The sequence below is a fragment of the Anabrus simplex genome, chromosome X, assembly GCF_040414725.1.
Source record: "Anabrus simplex isolate iqAnaSimp1 chromosome X, ASM4041472v1, whole genome shotgun sequence".
Classification (NCBI taxonomy): Eukaryota; Metazoa; Arthropoda; class Insecta; order Orthoptera; family Tettigoniidae; genus Anabrus; species Anabrus simplex.
In genome coordinates, this window is record NC_090279.1 from 83,746,883 (window position 1) to 83,773,537 (window position 26,655).

The window sequence follows — 26,655 nt, forward strand, 5'->3', positions numbered from 1 at the left end:
AATCTTTATTGGTTCGGGAAAAGAAACCCCTACATAGAGGAAAAAGAAACACATTATTGGTGGAAAATTAATTAAAGAAATTCGGGATTGGCTAGATCCAAACTAAGGGGAAAAAGAGGGGTATACAGCCAACTTAAACAATAACAGAAAGAAATTTAACAAGAAACAAACTTTTGAAATAAAAATTTCTCCAACAAAATAGTTCTTTAACTCCGCACTAGGTCGCACTATTGTTGATCTTCAGTAGTGTCCTCTAGAAGAGAAAGTTCACACTTCTTACTTCAAGCGAAACAAGAACACATCAAAAGTGACACAGTTCAAAAACTCAAAATTTTCCACGTGGTGACATCTTCTGAGAAAGTAGAGAATTAATAGAATAGATAAAGTTCAACCTTCCTCCAGAAGAGGAGTTTCAACTGGCGCAACTTTTAAATAAACAGAGTAGAGGTGTACCGCCCGGTACAGACCTCCCCCCCCAAAAGTTCCTCCAAGGGGTAACACAGAAGAACATAAGCTTTGTTTCCAAAATAAGGTCCAAGTTTTGATGTTGATATTAAGATTAATTGCGGAAGCATTTATAAGATTTTAGTAATTTGGTTGGTTGCAATTTCAAAATTTTGTTGTTGCCGGTGCAGTAAAGTTTTTATGTTTGTAGAATTTGTATTTCTGAAGATAAACTTTTAATACTTAAAGGTGAAGAAAAATTTTGCAATGTCCACCAAATATTGTTGTTAAATTCCCAAATGTAATTATTGCTTATGGTGACTGTCCATGTAGTTGATGTAGATTGAGTCGGATGGCCAGACCGGCCGTTGCAGCTTGCGTCCAACGGAGGCCGCTCGGACCCCTCAAGTACCCTGAGATACCGCTCGCCCGCACTATGAGGGGAGCAGAGGTGTTGAAGTACGCCGCGCCCGCGGTGAACAGATACAGGCTGCGGGCATGTAGCAGGTCGTGCGCCGCACATCAGCCTTGGCCGGGAGGTGAGCTCCGGCTCGCCGTGCACATGTCGTCCTCGCTGGAGAGGAGGGGGCCCATCCCCCTCCCCAGTCGCTGCACGGCGCTGCGCGGCTGCGGGGGCGCTGAAACATTAAAGCTAGGCGGCAGAATTGTGTTGGACAATTATTTTCTTTGAGGGTACAGGCTTGTAGAGAGAGTGAGGGGCCAGCGGCGTGCAGATATTCATGGTATTCATTAAGCCACTGTGTAGAGTGGAGCAGGAGACGGGAGCGTGGTAATGGCCGTGGCAAGAACAGGATGGCAGTTTAACGGGTCGGGGCAGGTTTTACATAAGGCTTACATCTAAAACCAAAATATTACAGAAGGGGCAGAATGCCATAAAAGTGAAACTCAAAAAAAATATAACCTTCATATCCTTTCAAAATAATATGGAGCAAGTTAACACAGAAATTACACCGGTTTCACCTGGGACAGGTGAACTCTAAATATCCTCTCGGTGGCTGGATTACTTAGCAATAAGGTAACCGGCGTAAGAAAATCGAGAATGATACAAGGCCCATGAAATCTGGGGGCAAGCTTGCCCGCGGGAACAAAATTTTTGACCATAACCTGGTCACCTACCTTCAAAGTGGTGGGTCTCCGTCCACGATCATACCTTTCCCTAACCTTTTCATGAGACACTTTAAGATTAGCTTTAGCCTTCTTCCAAAGATCTTTAATGTTGTCCGGATCTATTGTCTCGGGCAGAATGTCATTCAGAGACCAGAGGTTAGAGAGCGGCGTGTTGGGAACGAACTTAAACATCAAAGAAGCTGGAGTAAATTTGTGAGATTCATGAACCGCCGAATTCAAAGCAAAAGCTAACCAATGCAGGGACGTGTCCCACCTAGAATGATCTTCATGATGATAGGCAATAAGTGCGGACCTGAGATTGCGGTTAACCCGTTCAGCCAGAGATGGTTGAGGGTAATAAGCAGATGTAGTTACATGAGAGATGGACAAGTCAAAACAGAATTTACGAAACAGATTTGATGTAAAAGCTTTAGCATTATCAGATACAATGTATTGGCACGGACCAAAAGAAGCAAAAATAGAATTTAGGCAAGTAATGGTGGACTGAGCGGTAGCCAGCTTAGTCGGAAATAACCAGGAAAATCTTGTAAAACCATCTACACACACAAAGATGAACTTGTTGGCATTACCCTTTGACTGGGGGAAGGGTCCCACATAATCGATATACAGGCGTTCCATGGGGCGCGACGCTTGATGAGAAGACAAAAGGCCTACTTTAGTGGACATGGTGGGTTTACTGATCAAACAAGATTTACAAGCTTTTACAAGTTCTCGAATTTCACCGTCCATACCTTTCCATATGAACATTTCACGAATCTTTTCACGAGTTTTAAAGATTCCAAGATGCCCCCCCAATGGGGTCTCATGATAGTATTTGAAGATCATAGGTACAAGAACCGCTGGAACAACAACTTTCATCAACTTATCATGCCTCGAAGGGCAACATAGAACACCATTCCTCAGAACATAAGGGACAACATGTTCCCCAGAAGAAAGGGTTTCCATTATAGGAGCCAGCGTCGGATCTTCACGTTGGTATTTCTCAATATCCCTAAAAAGCATGGGAGCATCTGTTAAGATGGCATTAACACCAGATAGTATGGACTCGGAAGGTGATGAACTATCGACCGGTTCGTGGGTCTCGACGTCGTTATGAAACATACGGCTGAGTCCATCAGCAACAACATTTTCGGTACCTCTGATATGTCGTACATCAAATTGGAAGGCAGAAATACGGATGGCCCAACGGGCTATACGACCAGTACGACGCGGCCTACCTAAGACCCAGCTTAAGGCTTGATTATCTGTCTCCAGGTCGAATTTGACATGTTCCAGATAGAGACGGAACTTTTCTAAGGCGAATAAGACTGCCAACCCTTCGAGCTCATAGATGGAATACTTGGCTTCTTGAACCGATAGAGTCCTAGATGCATAGGCGATGGGACGCCTCCCTAGTTCAGTCTCTTGAAGAAGGACTGCAGCTACAGCTGACGACGACGCGTCCGTTTGGACGATGAATTTCTTCGAGAAATCAGGCATAGCAAGTACAGGGGCATTACAGAGAGCTAATTTAAGATCTTCGAAAGCGGCTTGTTGAGAAGGTCCCCACTCGAATTTGATGCCTTTCCTACGAAGAAGGTTTAAGGGCGCCGCTCTATTAGCGAAGTTAGGAATAAACTTCCTGAAGAAATTCACCATACCAATGAATCTAGCGATACCTTTGATGTCCTTAGGAGGTTTAAAATCACGGATGGCCTGTGTTCTAGAATGATCGACTGCTACACCATCAGGTGACACAATATGCCCTAGGAATGACATAGAGGGCTTAGCAAAGGCAACCTTGGACAACTTAACAGTTAACCCAGCCTTACGAAGGCGATTGAGAACTTCTCGCAAATGATCTAGATGTTCTTCAAAGGTTTCGGAAAATACGACGACATCATCCAAGTAGTGATATAAGTACTCAAATTTGATGTCGGAAAAGACCCTATCTAGTAGCCTAGTGAGCACAGCTGCCCCCGTGGGGAGCCCGAAAGGCACGCGGTTGTATTCATATAAATTCCAGTCCGTGGCAAACGCTGTAAGATGTTTAGACTCTTCGGCAAGGGGAATTTGATTATAGGCCTGATTCAAGTCCAAGATGGTGAAGAACTTGGCCTTACGAAACCATGAAAAGCAAGAATGAAGGTCGGGAAGGGGCACAGATTGCAACACCACCTTCCGATTGAGAGCCCTGTAATCAATGACAGGCCTGAAGCCTCCTTGGGGTTTCGGGACTAGAAAAATAGGCGAAGAATACGCTGACTTAGAGGGCCTAATAATACCATCCTTCAACATCTGATCGATGATTTCTTTCAGAGCCTTCATTTTAGGTGGAGATAGCCTATACGGTGGAAAACGGACAGGAATTGAATCCGTGACCTCAATTTTGTATTCAATAAGGTCAGTAACACCAAGAGTATCAGAGAACACCTCGGGAAACGACTGACACAGTTTCCGAATACTATCAGCCTGCTCCTCAGGTAGATGTCTAAGGTCTAACAACATCTCATCCTGGGTAGGCGAAATAGATGAACATGATACAGAATTACACTTTAACAAGGGAATTCTACAATTGGACGCAAATTTGAATATGCACGACCTACTCTGGAGATCGAGCACAAGACCAGTGTGAGAAATGAAGTCCGCTCCCAATATGATGGGGCAAGACAAACGCTTGGCCACAAACAATTTGATCTTCCATGTAAACTTAAAAACCCGAATTTTGACATGTATGGAACCTAGAATTTCTAATGGAGATGAATTCGCCGAAACATATTGAACAGGAGAAGAGACATAGTCAGGGAGTTTACAAACAGATTTCAATTTAGAATACCAATCAGCCGAAATAATGGAACAAACACTGCCTGAATCTAAGAGAGCTGTTATAGGCTCGTTATTTAACTCAATCTTAAGAAAAGGAACAGGTGCGGGGGTATCCGCCGCAATCCTAAGACACTCTTTAGGGCATTCAAAAGATGAATTTGAAGGCTGGTCGTTCTCTGCATTTACAACCTGTTTACTAGGGGCTAAGTCTCGGGAAGATGGATTAGTCGGCTCAGCCGACGCCACTAGTCACTTTTTATTATTGGAATAGCTGGAATTTGCACCAGAAGTTGAGCAGGAGGGGGTGCTATTTGAGTTTGGGCAATTCTTGGCGATATGTGAGAAGGCCCCACACTTAAAACAGCCTTGTGATGACCCTACTCCATTCCTTGTCCCACTTGACTTGATCAGAGGACACTTATTCCGCAGATGGTCAGGCGACCCACAAGCATAACATTTACGGGGATTGACTGGTCGGCGAGGTGGAGGCCGAGTGTTACTAAAGGAAGGCGGGGGTTCTTTCGCCACACGCAAGGAATCGGCATACCTAACTCCTTCCGCAGAGACGGCTAATGCTTCCAGTTCAGAGAAGGTTTGCGGGCACGCCGCGAAACACAAATATGACCTGTAGGGTGGTGAAATCCCTTCAACAATAGCTTGCACGATCTGATCCTCAGGGAAGTGGAGAGCAAACACCCTAGTATAAAACTTAATATCTTGGATGAAGTCTGCCAGGTTTTCATCCAAGCGCTGTACCCGATAATAGTATTTCTGAATAAGGGAGGACCTGGCCCTAGCCGGGATGAAGTTAGCTAGCAAATGGGCGTGGAAATCCTCAATAGAGGATTGCTCGGCAATGGCTCTAACTATTTTGTCAGATAGAACACCAATAGCATAAGGATAGATAATTTGCAAAATTTGACATGGGGAAAGAGAAAACACAAGGGCATGATCCTGAAATTCCACTAGAAATCTTAAAAATGAAATTACGTCACTGGTGGTGTTGACGGAAAACTTAGAGATACCTCTAAGCAACATTGCCAATGGATGAGGCAAGCTGCTGAACCCAGGTGTCATAGTCGTTAAAGGTTTCAAGGGCAAGGAAGTTAATTCAGAGCGGATGTTACTCAATGACGCACGGCGTTCAGATTCGTTGTTCGATGGGGCAGAGATAGTTTGAGCAGCAACGGTTATCCTATTGACTTCTCCCTGAGGAGGCTCTTCCTCGTTACCTACATTCACCGTGGCGGGTTGATCAGTTTTGGGAGGAGCTTCGCCGGTTAGCAATTGAGTGACCTTATTAGACAATTCAGAAATAGTTTCAAGGAGCGTATTAGCTTGCTTCCTCTGAACGTCATTCACCTTTAGAGACAATAGATCATTAACTCTATTTGCAAAGTGATACAGCCTGCCTTGCACACGCTTAATTTGATTAGGAGATGGATCGTTTTCATCAAAAAAGCTGACTACCGATGCTAGCCCAGTAATATTCTCGACAATCGTGGAAAGAGAGTCGTCAATTTCTTTCTCTCCCAAATTGGGGATGGAAATGGGCAAATCAAGGGACTCTCTAAGCTTGTTAGTGTCTATTGCAACCGTGCCTCCAGATTGAACGTTTCTGATAGTTAACTCATATATCAACTCCTCTTTGCGCAAGTAGTTAAGGAGGAGAACATCGCGAGGGCCGGGCATGATGACAGAACAATTTTGAAAAACTCAAAAATTCCAGCAACTAAGAAAATTGTTAGAGTTCGAATCAAAGCAATGTTTAGCCGTCAAAAGGGGCTAAATTGAGACCCATTCAACCACGCTCTGCTACCACTTGTTACCGAGTTTTTGTGGTAGTTAAGCATGAAAGAAGGTGCTGGGTGGTGAATAGGTCTCAAGCTACTAAAGAGAAATTAAATTTTTAAAATTTAACAAGGTTATATTTTCTTTTCAAAATTAGGTAACAACAAATAGAACAGGTACTTAGTAGCCGAAATACAACTTGAAATGTACAATTACAGGGATTAAAGAATTTGGGCTTCGAGCCCTGAAAACACAATTCTTGAGCAACTAGCTCAACTTTACGATATACCAATTTTAACAAAAGGGGCAGAAGACCCCACTCAAACCCTGGAGCCTTTGCTCCAAATTACACAGCAAAGCCTCCTCGAGGCATACAACTCTCAGTTTTAGAAAAGAGCCACTCGCTCTTAAAGTTAAGCCTCTCCCAGGCCACACCAAACTCAACTTTCAAGTTGTCCTCAAAGGACATATACACAGGGGTAAAATACCCAACCTACTGAGGTCTATTAGGTGAGAAAAGATTAATACATGACCTCTAAAATACAACTTGAGAGGAGGCGAACTTGCACTCCTAATACACTTTGCTTTTAAAACCTAATCTGGCTCTGGGCCACTAACGCAAGGGCTAATCCCATACTACAGAGGTGACTTAGAGAAGAACACTTTACATTACATAAACGAAGAAAAGTTTGAGAAAATAAGTTCACCTCAAAACAAATGTGAGTGGGAGCTCGAGAGGGTTAGCTCTCTCTATCCCAATATGTGACTTTACAAGAAAAAGAAGAAAAGAGTAGTTACATTTTAGGAAAAGGTTACATGATGGAAAACGCTTCGAACCCGCCGCGAGAGTTAAACTGCCGACCTAGCAAGAAAAGAAGATATTAATAGGCCATTACCTGGTAGTAGATCGCTGCCGAGGAAAGAGGCGCTTCCCGCCTCCTGCTATGTACTTAATACACTGAAAGATGGAACAGAAGTGGCCCGGAGACCCCAAAATCAGCAGTTTATATCCTCTCGCGGAAGATTCTAGGCGTTAGGGGAAATAAAACACCCTCCCACAAAATCTTTATTGGTTCGGGAAAAGAAACCCCTACATAGAGGAAAAAGAAACACATTATTGGTGGAAAATTAATTAAAGAAATTCGGGATTGGCTAGATCCAAACTAAGGGGAAAAAGAGGGGTATACAGCCAACTTAAACAATAACAGAAAGAAATTTAACAAGAAACAAACTTTTGAAATAAAAATTTCTCCAACAAAATAGTTCTTTAACTCCGCACTAGGTCGCACTATTGTTGATCTTCAGTAGTGTCCTCTAGAAGAGAAAGTTCACACTTCTTACTTCAAGCGAAACAAGAACACATCAAAAGTGACACAGTTCAAAAACTCAAAATTTTCCACGTGGTGACATCTTCTGAGAAAGTAGAGAATTAATAGAATAGATAAAGTTCAACCTTCCTCCAGAAGAGGAGTTTCAACTGGCGCAACTTTTAAATAAACAGAGTAGAGGTGTACCGCCCGGTACAATTATTATTACTAAACATCTATTAAAATGTAAATAAACTAATATTTAATATAGTAACTAATATTTAATATAGTAAATTATGCTTATCTTTTTGGATTCATTTATTTTATTGTATATAGTTATTGCTATGACAATATGACTTCTTTATGATGTAGATACAACATAAAAGCATTTCTTCCCAAATAGATTTGTTATACACTCCCTGTGGGTGAGGCACGCAGACGAAGAATACACCCACGGTATACCCTGCCTGTTGTAAGAGGCGACTATAAGGGGCGACCAAGGGATGTTAGTGTTAGAGCCATGAAACTAATTGCGATTAGTACCATCGTGCGGGGAACTCCATGGGTCGCCTTTACTTGCGAATAGTACCACTATGATAGGTACACAATAGGTTTGTGATTAGTAGCAACATAAGGTGAGTCTGTATGGGTTTTCCGGTACCCGTGATTAGTACCATTGTGAGAAATACCACGGGTCTAGGCGTTGTCTGTGATTAGTACCACTATATCAGCGACACCGCGGGTCTGCGTTGCCTGTAATTAGTACCCACTATATGAAGAACACCACGGGAATAACGGCACTCCGATTAGTACACCTGGGACAGGAACACTATGCGTAGCGCCATAATGTGAGAAACACCATAGGTCCGCGTTACCTTTGCGAAGTAAAATACTTGTGTGTAGTACCACAATGTGTGGAACACCGTGAGTCTACGCTATTTTTGATTAGTACAGCAACATGACAAATACTATGATTCTACTTTACTAGCGTTAAGTGTATTTATGAGGGGCCGTTGACCAGATTTTTAGACCCCTTTAGACAACAAGCACCCTCGATTCTGAATTGTACTTTAGAAGCAGTCCGTTGGTCTGTAATACTATAGTTTATGATAGTATCTGGGTGGGATCCACCGATTGTTTTAAATTCATATCCACACATTTATTCTTCATCATCACGCTTTGTATTCTGGTCAGTGGATGGTTATGAACTTTTATATTCTCATTATATTTCGTCTCATTTCATAACACTAGGGACTGATGACCTAGATGTTAGGCCCCTTTAAACAAAATGAATCATCTGGTTTATTATACTTGCACTAGGGAAGTATCGTTTATTACATCTTTTATTACATTACTATTACATCTTTTATTACATTACATAATGTTCTTTCTTATATTTACCAGGTGGCTCTCGAACGCCGTACATTCTACGTATAAATGCCCCGCGTGCACAAGTGATGAATGGGAAGTCTACCAACTAATTTTCACAGGGGAATTACTGCCAGCGGGCAGGTTACATCAAAATAAGAAGTGATAGGAAACGGAGTGTCGTTCGCAGCATGTTACTCAGCGCTTTCGGTCTAATGCACCGCTTGCATTGGTAAACATCGTTTTCGACCGCATAGTTCTAGGCTGGTGTATGGTACAGCCGCACTATATTTGCTGTCTGCATATCAGCAATGGCTAGTGTGATTAGTAGCGACGAATGCACAGACAATATTTTAATGTGGACAATCTGGTCGGAATGCAACAGAAGCTCCAAACAGAAGTATGCCTTCTACACACTTACTTCACCGAACAGTATTAGTTTTTGTTTCATACAAGCAACAATTCCATCGAGTGAAATGTCTACACGTGTATAAATTAATAAGTTATTAGATTTCCTTTTCTTCATCTTTGGCGTGTCTACAAACAGTAGCGGCGATTAGGAGGTGGGTTGAAGAGGGACAGTCGCCCCACCACCCCAACTTTGAGGAGTAAACATTATATTTTTATTCCACATTAGCCATATGGAACTAGGAAGTATTTTAAAAGAGCTATTTGTAAAAACCTTGTTATCTTATCTGCTAATTCCTTCGTTTATTTTCTTTAATTATTAACATAATTATTGATGGAAATACAAACAAAATGCTGTTCGTCGCAGCTAACTAATTTGTATAGCACTACGGCAAGTAGTGGGCCCAGGAAACGACCTGGGGGAGTCTCTACGAACATCTTGAGACTCTGGCTAGAAACGGGGGTGTGATGCGAATATATGAATTCACCAAGAGAGTTCACTTAGCCTCTCACACCTCAATTCTCCAAATCCTACCTACGCGTGGTGCCCCTGTTAAGCTGAGCAACCCAGTGGAAGGTTGGGTTTACAACCCCAGCGGGAAACTGGGTCAGTGAGCCAACAGGAGTGGAGGACAGTGGAAGGCAACGGGAAACCACCATTGTAATTTTCCCAAGAAAACCCCATGGCTTTGCTCAATTCAAAATATTCCGGAGTTTCAAGTTCCCCAGTCGGATCTCCCGGGGGAACTACGTTCAGAGAAGCCTCAAGAAATGTGCGATGCTGCAAGGAACAGTACTGTTTAGGAACTTGGAATGTAAGATCCATGTATCAAGGAAAGCTGGATATAGTCACACGAGAAATGAAGAGACTGGGCATCGATATAGTGGGAATAAGCGAAGTGAGATGGACTGGTATTGGTGAATTTGCTACAGATGAGTACATGGTATACTATTCTGGACATGAAAACCAAAGGAAAAATGGAGTTGCCCTCATAGTTAGCAACAGGGTGCGTAACACTATAATGGGGTGCAATTTTAAAACTGATAGAATGATGTCTGTCGTTTTCAAGGCCAACCTTTTAACATCACAGTCATATAAATTCACGCACCAATCACTGAAGCTGAAGAGGAAGATATTGACCAGTTTTATGAAGACTTACGAGAATTGCTACAGTTAACACCAAAGGAGGATGTCGTCTTCATTATTGGCGACTGGAATGCCAAAGTAGGAAATCAAACTGTAGATGGAGTAACTGGAAAATTTGGCCTTGGCACAACAAATGAAGCTGGACAGAGACTGCTAGAATTCTGTCAAGACAACTCACTGGTCATTACCAACACACTGTTTCAATTGCCCAAACGACGCCTATACACCTGGACCTCGCCAGATGGTAAATGTCGGAATCAGATCGACTACATACTCTGTAGTCAAAGGTGGAGGAGTGCTGTACAGTCATCCAAAACAAGGCCTGGGGCTGATTGTGGATCAGATCACGAGCTCTAAATTTCCAAATTCCGGCTCAAATTAAAGAGGATTGACAGAGCTAAACCATCAAGCAGATATGACCTAAATAGCATACCTCTTGAATATACAGTAGGGGTTAGAAACCGATTTAATGGTTTAGATTTAAGAGATGGAGTTCCAGAAGAGCTATGGTCAGAAGTACGTTATGTTGTTAAGGAGACAGCAGAAAAGCATATTCCCAAGAAAAAGAACAAGAACAAGGCCAAATGGTTATCGGGTGAAGCACTACAAATAGCAGAAGAAAGAAGGAATGCAAAAATCAAAGGAGAAAGATCGAAAATGTCTAAATTAAATGCAGAGTTTCAAAAACTATCTAGAAGAGATAAGAATGTCCTTTTGAATGAACAGTGCAAGGAAGTTGAGGAAAATAACAGACTGGGTAAGACAAGAGATCTTTACATAAGAATTGGAGACATCAGAGAAAAATTCCAGGCTAAGATTGCAATGATAAAAGATAAAAATGGAAAAGATCTTACTGAAGCAGAGGAGATTAAAGAAAGGTGGAGGGAATATGTAGGCAAATTGTATAGGAAAGATGGGAATACTCCTGATGATGAAGTTACTCTGTTGTCAGAGCCAGAACCAGATATCTTAGAAAGTGAGGTCAAGTGGGCCCTAGAAAGTACTGCAAACAATGAGGCAAGTGGTTACGATGGAATCCCAGCAGAACTGTTCAAAATCCTAGGAGAGGATGCTGTGAAAGTGCTACATTCAATATGTCAGCAAATATGGAAAACCCAGCAGTGGCCAAAAGATTGGAAAAACTCAGTGTTCATCCCAATTCCAAAGAAGGGCAGCGCTAAAGAATGTTCAAACTACCGAACAATCGCACTTATGTTGCATGCTAGTAAGGTTATGCTGAAGATCCTGCAAAATAGGCTTCGGCAGTATGTAGATCGAGAACTACCTGAAGAACAAGCCGGTTTCCGCAAAGGCAGAGGAACCAGAGATCAAATTGCTAATATTCGCTGGATTATGGAGAAAGCAAGAGAATTCCAGAAAGACCTATACTTATGCTTTATTGACTATGCTCAAGCCTTTGACTGTGTCGACCACAATAAATTGTGGCAAGTACTCAAGACTATGGGAGTACCAGATCATCTTATTTGCCTTATGAGAAATCTCTACTCTGATCAGGAAGCTACGGTGAGAACCCTATATGGAACAACTGAATGGGTCAAGATTGAGAAAGGTGTACGTCAAGGCTGCATATTGTCACCTTACTTATTCAACTTATATGCAGAGTATGTGATGAGGAATGCCAAATTAGATGAAACAGAAACTGGAGCTAAAATTGGTGGGATACATATAAATAACCTTAGATATGCTGATGACACCACCCTGTTGGCAGAAAGTGAAGAACAACTTAAGTATCTACTAATGAAGGTGAAAGAAGAAAGTGCAAAAGATGGACTAAGATTGAATGTCAAGAAAACAAAGATCATGGCAACTAAACCTATCACCTCCTGGCATATAAATGGTGAAACAATGGAGGTTGTTCCTAGTTTCATCTACTTGGGCTCCAAAATAACTGCTGATGGCGATTGCAGCCATGAAATTAAGAGACGCTTGCTCCTTGGGAGGAAGGCAATGGCCAACCTTGATAACGTTGTCAAGAGTAGAGACGTAACTTTAAGAACGAAGATTCGTATAGTGAAGGCTATGGTCTTCCCAGTAGCAATGTACAGAAGCGAAACCTGGACAGTAAGAAAGGCTGAGCGCCGAAGAATAGATGCATTTGAACTATGGTGTTGGAGAAAACTCCTTAGAGTTCCGTGGACTGCGAAGAGATCTAATAAGTCCATATTACAGGAAATCAACCCAGGCTGTTCACTGGAAGGTCAAATACTCAGGCAAAAACTAAAGTACTTCGGTCATATCATGAGAAAACATGATTCACTGGAAAATACCTTAATGCTGGGGAAGACTGATGGTAACAGGAGAAGAGGGCGACAACGGATGAGGTGGATTGATGACATCAAGGAAGCCACGGCTCTCAATTTAGAAAGACTTCGGAAAATAGTATACGACAGGAAGAAATGGCGCACTTTGGTCTATGGGGTCACGGAGAGTCGAAAGCGACTAAACGACTAACAACAACAACAACAACGGCAAGTAGTGGAGACTTTGCATGTGCTGTGATGAAGGGTAGTATGGGTACATATTTTTTGCCGAGGTCGTGGCCACTGAGTTATAATTCACCCACTTGCTGCGCGCATTCATCAGTCTGGCAGTCTCTTTAGTGTCTGTTAGTTTCTTACTGAGTATTCAAATATTGAATGATTTTAATTGCATAATCATGCCGTAATTCCATTTAATAATACCGAGCGAGGTGGCCGTGTGGTTACGGGCGCGCTGCTCTGAGCTTGCACGCGGGAGGTCACTGTCAGCAGCCCTGAAGATGGTTTTCCGTGGTTTCGCATGTTAACACCAGGCAAGTGCTGGGGCTGTACCTTATTTAAGGCCACGGTCGCTTCCTTTCCACGCGTAGCCCTTTCCTGTCTCATCGTCGCCATAAATCCTATAAATGTCGGTGCGACGTAAAGCCAATAGTAAAAAAGTGTTGAGTTATAATCGCATTTCAACGGGAGCTATTACCAACGTTCCTAAATTATTTCTTTGTGTTGTATTATTTATTAAGTAAATTCCCCACAGTATGTTTGTGAGAGCTGGTGAAAATTTTATTAAACAGTATTGAATCAAAATTTCAAAAAAAAAAAAGACTATTATTACGATTAAGCCAAGGGGTAGATTAATTACATTTGCATATAAAATAACATAATACAAACGAAATAATATAGTCCGGTGAAAGTACAGTTGGTATTCTCTCGCGTTGAAATTAAAATTACAATTAAATATATCTTTTTTTTTTTACAATTGACTTAACGTCGCACCGACGCAGATAGAACTTATGGGAAAGAAGGGGCCGTGGCCTTAATTAAGGTACAGCCTCACCATTAGCCTGGTATGAAAATGGGAAACCACGGAAAACTATCTTCAGGGCTGTCGACAGTGGGATTCGAAACAAATATCTCCCGAGTGCAAGCTCAGAGCTGCGCGCCCGTAATCCCACGGCCAGCTCTCCCGGTACAATTACATAGATGTACGGTATGACTATGCAATTAAAAATCATTTAGTATTTGAATACACACTGAGATACTAACAGACAATAAAGAAACTACCAGACTGACGAATTCGCGTGGCAAGCGGGTGAATTATAACTCATTGGCCTCGGCCTCGGCAAAAAATATGTACCCCTACAGCACATGCCGTGTCTCCACTATTTGCCGTAGTCCCCTCCCCTAAACCCCATGACACTACAGCCCTTGAAGCGCCTTGGCCTACCAAGCGACCACTGCTTAGCCCGAAGTTCTGCAGATTACGAGGTGTCGTGTGGTCAGCACGACGAATCCTGTCGGCTGTTATTCTTGGTTTTCGAGACCGGGGCCTCTACCTCACCCTCAGATAGCTCCTCAATTCTAATCACGTAGGCTGAGTGGACCTCGAACCAGCCCTCAGGTCCAGGTAAAAATCCCTGACCTGACCGGCAATCGAACCCGGGGCCTCCGGGTGAGAGGCACGCACGCTACCCTACACAACGGGACCACTTGCCGTAGCGCTATACAATAAAGCAAAGATTTAGCATATAAGACAACAAGGTTTGTACAAATAGCTTTTCTAAAATGATTCCTAGTTCCAGCTGACTAAAGTGGAATAAAATGTAATATTTACTCTACAAAGTTGGGGTGGGAGCGACTGTCACGCCGCTACTGTTTGTAGACACGCCAAAGAAGCAGTAAATGGAATCTAATAACTTATTAATTTATACACATGTAGACATTCAACTCGAAATAAGAGTTGATTGTATGGAACAAAAACTAATACTGTTCGGCGAAATATGAGTGTAGAAGGCGTACGTCCGTTTGGAGCTTCTGTTGCACTCCAACTAGGTTGTTCAGTTAAAATAATGTCTGTGTATTCACCATTGCTATTCACAGTAGCCATTGCTGATATGCAGACAATAAATATGGTGCGGCTGTACCATACACCACCCTAGAACTACGCGGTCAAAAACGATGTTTACTAATGCAAGGGGTGCATTAGACCGGGAACGCTGAGTAACATGCTGCGAGCGACACTCCGTTTCATATCTCTTGATATTCTGACGTAACCTGCCCGCTGTCAGGAGTTCCCCTGTGAAAATCAGTTCGTAGGCATCCCATTCTTCATTTGTGCATGCGGGGCATTTATAAGTAGAAAGTACGGCGTTCGAGAGCCACCTGGTATAACTGAAGAACTGAAGATCCATATACAGGTGTAAATGGTACAAATACAAACTGTGTAATTTGGGAGAGACTAAGCCCATGTGGTATTGCGCGTCACAAGAAACTGAGTGAATTGTCTGTGCAGTTCGATCACATTGCTGAGAGGTTGATTCGGGAGGTGGTGGTTTCGAAATCCTCAGTCAGTAGATCTGAAGTTCTTTTCTTTTCGTGGTACTCTCACTCTCACTTTTGGCTAATTCTGTGGCTGTACCTTTATTAAGGCGAAGGTCGCTTCCTTTCATTTAAGTCCTAGCCCTCTTTCCTATCCCATTCTTGCCTTACAACTTGTCTTGAATCAGAGTGATTTAAGCCAATATATATAAAAATCTGGTAATTGTGTTTCACTCATTATTGCCCCTGTAGATTTTCTGGGTTTCCCTAATGTGGGAAGCTCGAGATACACCAACTTGCAAGCCACACATACGTTTAAAATGTATCCCCCGTCCCCTAATGCTTATTAAAGAAAGAAGAAGACAACATCCAAGCAAAAGGACCGACATGGCAAGTCGCTGAATTTATGGAAATTGCAATAAAATATACAATCTCGGTTTCTCTCCCTGCCCCTCCCATTGAGAATACGGTTATAGTAATGCGTACATCAAAATAAAGTCAGGAAATATTGAAATTTAATTTAAGCTGGCGAAGGAGAGAATGTCTGACTAGCTCGGGTTGGTGGGTTAGAGTCTGGCGGTATTTGAGGGTGCTCAAATACGACAGTCTCATGTCTGCAGAACTACAGGTACGTAAAAGAATTCTTGCGGGACGCAATCTTGGCTCCTCGGCGTTTACGGAAACCATAGAAGTAGTTAGTAGAACTATTAAAATTATCAATCTCAATGCAGCAATGAGTCTGAAAGCTGACCTAATTTCCATCCACATAGCTGAGTACATTAGTTCTCCTCTATGTTTCCTGGATAAGCTTGAAGATACAACCAGCCTGAAAACTGAGAATATGCCGAATAATCTCTCTTACTGGTTATTTAAGGGAGAAAGGAACTGAAAAAATTGAAAGAGAAGCAGCTTGTTTTGTTCTGGATGATATCCGACAAAAGAATAACGTTACAAAAATGTTGCAAAGTTTGAGCTGGGAAGACTTGAGATAATGGAGACGAGCTGCTCGACTAAGTGGTATGTTCCGAGCTGTCAGCGGAGAGTTGGGGCGGAATGACATCGGTAGACGAATAAGTTTCAGTGGTGTCTTCAAAAGTAGGAAAGATTACAACATGGAGATTAAGCTGGAATTCAAGAGGTAAAATTGGGGCAAATGTTCGTTTATAGGATGGTGAGTGAGGGATTGGAATAACTTACCACGGGAGATGTTCATTAAATTTCCAATTTATTAATAATCATTTAAGAAAAGGCTAGGAGGAAAACAGATAGGGAATTTGCTACCTGGGCAACTGCCCTAAATGCTGATCAGTAGTGATTGATTGATTTATTGATTGATTAATTGATCGATTCATTGAACGATTGATTGATTGATTGATTGATTGATTGATTGATTGATTGATTGATTGATTGATTGATTGATTGATTGATTGATTGATTGACTGATTTATTTATTTATTTATTTATTTATTTATTTATTTATTTATTTATTTATTTATTTATTTATTTATTTATTTATTTATTTATTTATTTATTTGTTTATTGATTAATTGAGCGATTCATTGAACGATTGATTGATTGACTGATTGATTGATTGATTGATTGATTGATTGATTGATTGATTGATTGATTGATTGATTGATTGATTGATTGATTGATTGATTGATTGATTGATTGATTGATTGATTGATTGATTGATTGATTGATTGATATGTAAAATTAATTTGAGCAGGAGTGAGAATGTGTGTTTATTTCCTTAACCCTTTCATCGCCAACGTCCGATTGATCAGGCGTTCGATGTTCAGTCTAAAATCGCCAACATCCGATTGATCGGACGTTCCGGAAAATAATACTTTCCAAGTTATTTATTCGTTTTAATAATGTATAATACATGTTTTGAACTAGTACTGGATTAAAAAAGACTACATACAACAAGTTTGGATGAGGAACTTGGCTGCCGAGTAGCTTGGTGGCCGAGCGGCAATTCAGCTCCCGCGGGTGGGTAACGAACCCCTTACTATTTTACCGAAAAGAAAGGAACGCAACTGTTCCGTATTCAGAAAGATTAGTACTAGTCAAGATGGTAAATGGACAAAGTCCAGATACATTTGTGAACAATGTAAGGAGGGTGTACAACCCTTTGTTCCTCCCTAAGCACATTTGCTAGAACACGTAATGAATATGTGTAAATATTATTAAATAATTTTTGTGTCATAATTTTACGGCAAAAATGAATTTTTGAGCGTTAAATCTGTGTGAAATAGACATTAGTAATCATTTTTACTTAAAACGAACCAGGAACTGCAGCATTTGCATATAATGTAGGATTAGAAAATTTCACGGTAATTTAATAATAATAATTTTAAAAAATATTGTAGCTGTAATATTGTATATAAGGCCCTATATTTTTATATGTAGCATAGGGAACACCACCTCTCTAAAATAATGCAGATTTGATAGTAAATATATTTTTTCTGACCGGTTTTTGATCACGAAATAATTTATTTTTCAAAGAAAGGAAATATTTATTTGAATTATCACTTCATAAAATAAGCATTTATAAAATAAAGGTGCATTAATTTACGTCAATAAAATGCCCGAAGCATTACCTTCGAGAAAGAAAATGCCCATCCAATTTACATAAATTGAACAGAATTTATTACGAATAATTTACTGCAAGGTAAAAAGTGCTCATTAGGCCTTGGCGGTATAGGACATGGACACCGCGTATGAGGCTGGCGGTCAGATGCAGATATGGGTGAATACAAGATTGGGGCTACGGATTCGATCCCCGTATGATTTCCTCACTGAGCGCGGGAACTGGCTTAATTATGAATATCTTGATTTATTTCATCTTAAATTATATCATTTAATGCTGTAAGAGAACGTTCATGATGGATGCATACAGTGAGGTTAGTTTGTTATTGTTATGTCTGGTGATTGTCATGTTGGCGGGAGTGATGAGCCTTAAGAAAGAGATTCGGGCGGTGATATTTACTTTTTAATGTACGGCCTTAAGTGGCCATTACTATAACTAGGGTGCTTGGTTGCGTCCTCACCCATATCTGCATCTGAAGGCTCAGTACCTGAGGGTACTATGGCACATAATGAAGAAGGAAGACAATCTTCGAAGGTCCTAAAGAATGCCTCAAAATTGCCTCCGATACTCCAGACTTCGTGCCCTTCCACAAAATTGAGCTAACGCACTGGTCACGGTCATTTTAGATTCAGGAAATATTATGTCCATCATTTTGATAGAATGACATTCGAATCTGTGATACTGTTGTAAAATTTCTGAATATGTTTCATCTTTATAATGTGTTTCGGCTGACTCTTCCCCACTAGAAATTTTTGGATTTATCTATGCCAAAATTCGTATTTCAAAATTTACGTGGAAATCTATGTTGTTTGTTGCTAAAAGTTTGCCATGCCCTATGATATTAAAAGCAGATTTCCTGACACATTCCTCTATGCACGATGTTAAAAGTAAATTCTGCACATTCCAATTTAGGAGTAATTTTCATATTCGGTACCTCTTTTGAAATGTAATTCTGTAGCATCTTCTATTATTTCGCCTCCCCAGAGTGAGATGTCGTTTGACCTTAGACATCTACCTGAGGATCAGGCAAGTTGCATTCTTAAAATATGTCGGTCACTTTCCGACGTATTTTCGGAAAATCTAGGTGTGACTGACTTAAGTGAATACAAGATTAAGGCTACGGATTCGGTCCCCCGTAAGATTTCCTCCCTACAGGTTTTCTCCGCCGAAAATGTAGGTCCTCAATTAAATCATTGGCCAAATGCTGAGGGATGGTGTCATTTGACTCTCCAAGTCGGCCTATTCTGTAGCCATTTTTCTGGTGTCGAAACCTCCAGGTGGCTTCAGGCCAGTAATTGATTACAGGGCGTTAAATAGTAAGATTGTTCTACAAGCAGTACCCCTTCCCGACTTGCATTCATGTTTCTCTTTGTTTCGGAAGGCTACGTTCTTCACCACCTTAGATCTCCACCAAGCCTATAATGAGATACGTCTGGTGTAAGAACCAAAACATCATCTGACTGCCTTCGCTACCGACTGGAATCTGTATGAATACAACCGCGTGCCTTTATCCTCACCATGGGTACGGTGGTTCTTATTAGGCTGCTAGATATGGCCTTCTGGGATATTAAATTAGTATATCTGTACCATTATCTACAATATGTTGTTTTATTGAGACCTTTGAAGAACCATTAACTCACCTAGATGAAGCTCTAAAACGCCTTCGTAATGCTGGACTGACGGTGAAGTTGTAAAATGTATCCTTTGATTAATCATCTCTGTTCTACTTGGGGCATATTGTGTCACCTGATGGAGTTTCAGTCGATCATTCCAGAACGCATGCAGTCCGTAACTTCAGGCCTTGTAATGATGGTAATGGGGTTGTTAGATTTCTTTAAGAAATTCATCTCCAACTTCGGCAATAGGGCGGCAGCCCTAAGCCGTCTCCGCAAGAAAGCTGTCAAGTTTGAATGGAGGCCGTTGCAGCAAGCAGCATTAGAGGATCTGAAATTTGCTCTGGGTAACGCCCCGGTCTTGGCTATGCCAGATTTCTCCAAGAAGTTAATTGTACACACAGACGCCTCTCAATCCGCGGTCACTGCGGTTCTTCTTCAGGAATCTGAACTAGGATGGCGGCCAATGGCCAATGCGTCTAGAACCTTGCCACCTCAAGACGCCAAGTACGCTACGTACGCGTTAGAAGGACTGGTCTTCCCATTCCGCTTAGAAATTTTTCGTCTTTACCTTGAGCATGTTAAATTTCAATGAGAGACTGACAATCATTCACTGAGGTGGGTTCTGTCTAGGCACCGTCGTACCGGGCGAACCGGATATGATCGTTTCACTTTTACGTGCGAGATATTTGGTGATATGAAAGTATGGTCGCAGCTGGATTAAGCCGAATGTTTCCCGGCGATTCTGATATTGTTGACTCGAAGAAAACCCCTTTGTCTTCTATTCCCACACCTCCTATTATAAGTGCGATACTAATTGATGCCCCTTTGTTATTTCATGATATAGCGAAATACCAACGTGAATATCAGTGCTGGCTCCTAATACAGAAATACTTGCTTCTGAGGAACATGTTGTCTATTGTGTTTTGATGAATGGGGTTCGGTGTTGCCCTTCGAGGCGTGATCACAAGATGCAAATTGTTGTTCCAGCTGTTCTAGCGCCTATGATTTTCAAGTATTGCCATGAAGCCCCATTAGATGGACATCTACGCATTTTCAAAACAAGAGAAAACATGTGTTTGTCTGGGAGAGTATGGACGGCGATATTAGGGAACTGGTTAAAGCATGTAAGTCGTGTTTAATTAGCGATTGTACATCGATTACGCCGGACCCTAGCCTCAATCTAAAGGGAATGGGAATAAATTCATTCTTGTGTGCGTGGATCGTTTCACACGGTTCTCATTGCTGTTCCCGACTAGGAATGACCCTGATCAGTCCACTGTTTCTTGTTTCAACACTATTTTTCCATCTTTTGGACCCTGACAATATATTGTTTCTGATATCGCTAATGCGTTCCCCTCTAATTTATTTCATGAGTTCTGTTTCGATCTGTCTATTCATATGTCATGACGTCTGCGTACCACTCACAGCCATCTCTAGCCCAGCGGGTTAATCATAAACCCCGAACTGCCCTTAGTGCTTTCCACCACGAAGATCATTCTCGTTCGGACACTTCCTTACACTGGTTATCATTAGCCTTTAACTGGGCTGTTCATGTGTCCCACAAGTATCCTCCACTTCCTCATTATTTTAAGTTTGTCCCAAATATTCCTTTGTCAAATTTGTAGTCGATCAATCAGCTATTGCCAGATGCAACAGACCCAGACAATATCTGGGATTTATAGAGAAAAGCTAGAAATAACCTTAAGGCCTCTCATAAGAAAGTAAAACTTGGGTATGACCGTGGACAAAGAACCACCAATTTAGAAATTGGAGATCAGGTTATGGTTAAACATTTTGTTACCGCGGGCAAGCTTGCTCCCAGATTTCATGGAACTTGTATTATACTCGATTTCCTTTCTCCTGTCACCTTTTGATGAATAATAATAATAATAATAATAATAATAATAATAATAATAATAATAATAATAATAATAATAATAATTGATGGTTAATGGTGTCGGTTACTCTGGTCACGTTCTAGTTCGTGAACCATGGGCAAGGGCTGAGTGCCCTAGTAAGTGGTCCTGACGGTCGGGATACCAATTGCTATGGAACGGGATTGGGTTTTCGGACATAACCTCTGCAGTGGTCCTTCTTGTGCTCAGGAGGCTAGGACTAAAATTCCACTGGTTGTCCCTAACCCGTTAAAGAAGAGATCGTCACTGTGACTATGTGTAAGTAGGATACCATCCTGCTTCATGAATTTACCGAGTTCAGAACGTTTGAAGCAAACCTCCGAGCTATGGGAGTAATGGAGTCCCAGTCTCATTTGACAGGCGAAGGACTCCTTTGAAACAACTTGTCGAACGAAATTGAATTCGATGGGGAACTATCAATATTAACGGTGCTAGTGGAAGAAAGAAAGTAAAACTGGCTGCTTCAGCAAACGGGACGAATCCGGCTATACTAGGTGTACCGTGAGTGATATTCAGGTAAGAAGAGATAACGGGGAAGAGACAGGAGATGATAAAAGTTACTTGATGGGTGTTAAAAAGGGAAGGGCAGAGTATGTGGAAGGACTGTTTATTTGGAAAACTACTGTACGCAGCATAGTTTCTTTTAGGCGCGTGAATGAGCGAATGCTGTGGGTATATATGGCAGTTGGAGGAATTACGACGAGAATTGTCTCAATATATTCACCGTGTGAGGGTGCAGATGAGGATGAAGTTGACAAGTTTTATGAAACATCGAGTGACATCGTAGTCAGGGTCAACAACAAGGATGAGGAGGATGCTAATGGGCGATACCAATGCGAGAGTTGGAAATAGAACTGAAGTATTCGAATGGGTGATTGGTAAATGTAGGGTATTCACTTAAGCTAAGGGGAATGGGAAGCGTTTGTTGGACTTCTGTTCTAGTTTGTGTTTCGCAGTTACAAATACATTCTTCAAGCTTAAGGCTATTCACATGGGGGGTAGAGTTGGGTCGTTCATGAACTAACTAGTTCATTTGAACGACTCGTTTATTTGAACTAGTACGAGTTCGTTCAAATATTTTGAACGAGTCGTTCACGCGAGCATACAGCATATTAAAGGACGAAGACGTAAGCAAGCACCATCTACTGTAAAACTTACGTACTAGCTCACGTCCAGCACGGAATACTATCTCTTTTGCGCCGCTGGTGTTGTTGCTAAGATAGCTTTACCTAGTTCATTTGAACGAAATGCCGCGAGGGCTGCTTCCATGAAGACAGCACAAATGAACTACGTCGTTCATTTGAACGAAATGCCGCGAGAGCACAAATGAACTACCTCGTTCATTTGAACGACAAAATAAGCACGCACGCAAATGGCCAATGGCGTGCCGTGTTAATGATCACATGACAGCACATTTCTCAACTGGCGATGGAGCAGGGAGAAGAGTTGTAAAAAATTAGAAAGTTTACCTGTTTCTCTGTCTCTCGTAGATGCCTTTTCTCCACCTATGCAGGCTGGCGATGCCGCTGGGCACTGGGCAGCTGTTTTCTGCTCGTGCTAGGCGTTCCGCAAGACGATGAAGTACCAAGTTCATAGAATGTCGTACTAGCAGCCTAGCTTTGTAAATGAGCGCATGTTGGTTCGAGTCCGGTCCTATGCAAGATACGGTCCTTGAAACACACGATGGGGTGATAATGTCGCTCGTGGACCTCTTATAACAACGATATCCCACATAATATCGAACAATACCGTATTCAAAGTTCCTCAGAATTCCATTACGAAAAAAAAAAAACCGTTTTCACTGTCTGGCACTTACGTAAGCGTTCTACCATACACGACAGTTGTGGGGAATGGTAACATGGTAACAGATACAAGACATCAGTATTATAATCAGTACACATAAGTTATCTTAAGATGCGATTGACACAGAATACGCGAAAGTTTTCATCATTTCCAGCATCATAAACCACATTAAAAAATAAGCCTTAAGAATATTTTCTTTAAACAAATACATCTAAAGCAAATATTACCGTAAACTACGCTAAGGTGAATCAGGAGTGAAAATTTGGCTATTTCCGTTCAAATAGGCCTATCAATATTTCTGTTTCGGGCTTTAAAAACTGTTCAGTTTTCCCTGTATAAAAATGTAATTACTATCACCCTACCACCGTTTTTACAGCTCAAAGACCAAATTTTAAATTTTAAAAGGAAGTGGTCATGTGTGTAAAAAGTTCACTAATTCAATTGCTATATTATAAAAATAATACCGAGCTCGATAGCTGCAGTCGCTTAAGTGTGACCAGTATCCAGTATTCGGGAGATAGTAGGTTCGAACCCCACTGTCGGCAGCCCTGAAGATGGTTTTCCATGGTTTCTCATTTCCACACCGGGCTTAATTAAGGCAACGACCGCTTCCTTCCTACTCCTAGTCCTTTCCTGTTCTACCGTCGCCATAAGACCTACCTGTGTCGGTGCGACGTAAAGCAACTAGCAAAAATATAATAATAATAATAATAATAATAATAATAATAATAATAATAATAATAATAATAATAATAATAATAATGTCCACCTCTGTGGTGTGATGCTTTACGTGATTAGCTGCCATCCCTGGAGGCCCGGATTCGATTCCCTGCTCTGCCACGAAATTTGAAGAGTGGTACGAGGGCTGGAACGGGGTCCACTCAGCCTTGGGAGGTCAGCTGAGTAGAGGTGAGTTCGATTCCCACCTCAGCTATCCTCGAAGTGGTTTTCCGTGGTTTCCCCACTTCTGCTCCAGGCAAATGCCGGGATGGTATATGACTTAAGGCCACGGCCGCTTCCTTCCCTCCTCCTTGTCTATCCCTTTTGATCTCCCCCCCCCCCCCCGCCACAAGGCCCCTGTTCAGCATAGCAGGTGAAGCCGCCTAGGCGAGGTCTAGTCCTCTTCCCCAGTTGTATCCCCCGACCAAAAGTCTCAAGCTCCGGAACTCTGCCCTGAGGCGGTAGAGGTGGGATCCCTCGCTGAGTCCGAGGGGAAAACCAACCCTGGAGGGTAAACAGATAAATAAATTTATTATTGAAATGAAAACCTACAACCTGTTTTCCAGTCATTGAACGGGTCAGGGATGTAATGAATGAAACATATATAGGCTCTTATTACAATGGGGTCGCCACTCCCAAGGTGATTTATATTAATGAGTGATAAATGCAATGAAATGATAATGGAGAGTGTTGCTGGAATGAAAGATGACAGGGAAAACCATAGTACCCGGAGAAAAACCTGTCCCGCCTCCGCTTTGTCCAACACAAATCTCACATGGAGTCACCGGGATTTGAACCACGGTATCCAGCGGTGAGAGGCCGACGCCCTGCCGTCTGAGCCACGGAGGCTCCCAAATTTATTATTATTATTATTATTAATAATATTATTTTAATTGCGTTTCAGCTACTATGTACAGGCATTTTGATTTGACGTTCTGTTTTATTTCACCAGGAGGGTGATCTGACTGACTTAAGGTAAACACCATATGTGTTACCAGCGATCTTTTATATGCCGATAAAGCACGATATAGTTTCGAACGGATTTCTTTCCGCCCTTCAAACATCCGAGTACTTCTGCCGGGTTTGAACCCCCAGTCTTGCGGATCGGAAGCAGACTACTGATCTACAGAGGGAGTTTTTCATTCCCATTAACCTATGTACGTATTTATTGTCACTTTGTCGTATATAAAATGTTTTTCTATCATATTCCTTCGAAATTACCATGCATTCTTATGATCAAGTGAATAGAGCAAAGAACTACGCTTTTACAATGGTGTGATGAAGATAAATTGAAATTGTGTATCTCCTACATTTCTTCCCTGACAACGAAACTATTAATTACGTCTGGGTTAAGAATCAGCTGACCGCATTTCAAGTTCATAATGTCAGTCACAACTCACTGTAATATGTTGTTATATTAATGGGGAATGTTTATCGATGAGGGAATTAGATATTTTATACCTATAGAGCATATCATAAGTTAATGGGCTTCTGATAAATTTATGTGCATACACCTATCATCGTCAGTGGATAGGGCCTGACACATTCCACTCTGATGAGTGTAATGTCAGGCCTAAGACGAAACTCTAGTTTTATACAGTAAACGCCTTGAAGGACTTACATCTGACATTATTAGTCAGCTATTCAGGAACATCCCTTATTAACAGGACGCTTCATACGGTTCGTCCTCCCAGCTCTTTAACAGATAAAAAGGACAATTATCATCTTAGAGCAATGTTTTCCCGTGTATAAAGGCGGTAAATACAGTAGCTTCTTCTCTCTCAAACAGCTGATTCATACGCCCCTTAAAACCACCGAGCTTTAAACAACGTAGGTTGGGTGGGGTCAAGGCTGTATGGTTTGCTATTCAATTAAAGGAAGACGAAGACGTACGCAAGTACCATCTGTTGTAAAATTTACGTACTAGCTCGCGTGCGGTACGGCAAACTACCTCTCCTCACGCCGCTAGTGCTGTTGCCAAGAGAGCTCATAATAAACTACCTCGTTCATTTGAACGACGTGCTACGAGAGCGTTTCCATGAAGACAGCACAAATGAACTACCTCGTTCATTTGAACGACTTCGTTCGTTTGAACGAAATGCCGCGAGAGCAAAAATGAACAACCTCGTTCATTTGAACGAGAAACTAAGCTCACTCAAAAATGGCCAATGGCGTGCCATGTTAATGGTCACGTGACAACAAATTTCTCACCTGCTTATGAACTACCTCGTTCATTTGAACTAGTTCATTTGAACGACTCAAGGCGATGAACGGCCAAATACTTTAATACACCAATACCGGACAGCTGTATCTCAACAGCATTGAGTGAAGTGCGAACAGCGACGGTGGTGACATCTAGCGTGTTGGTGTGAACTGCATACTTGTCTGTGCTACAGCTGAGAGGAATGCACCACACTCATTGGAAATATTTTTGTTAAAATAATTGAATAATCACAATAATTAAGAATGAAATTTTAAAATATGAAATTTCTCCTTCATAAACCTCCAAACGAGCATTATGTTAGCCGTGTCTTAAAAATTATAAAGCAGAATCTGTTTGAGGATCCATCTAGCCTCTGGGGAAATACTTAATAACTACACTCTCCTCTTCTTTCTAACCTTTACTCAATTACCTAGCGCAGGATTTTGTATGGACTTAGCCTAGTTTTCCGGCCGGATGCCTTTCATAACAGCAATCATATGTGGAGGGATATATACCGTACTCAGTAGTGTTTTTGTGGTTGTTTTTTGCATGATGTGTTGTATATACT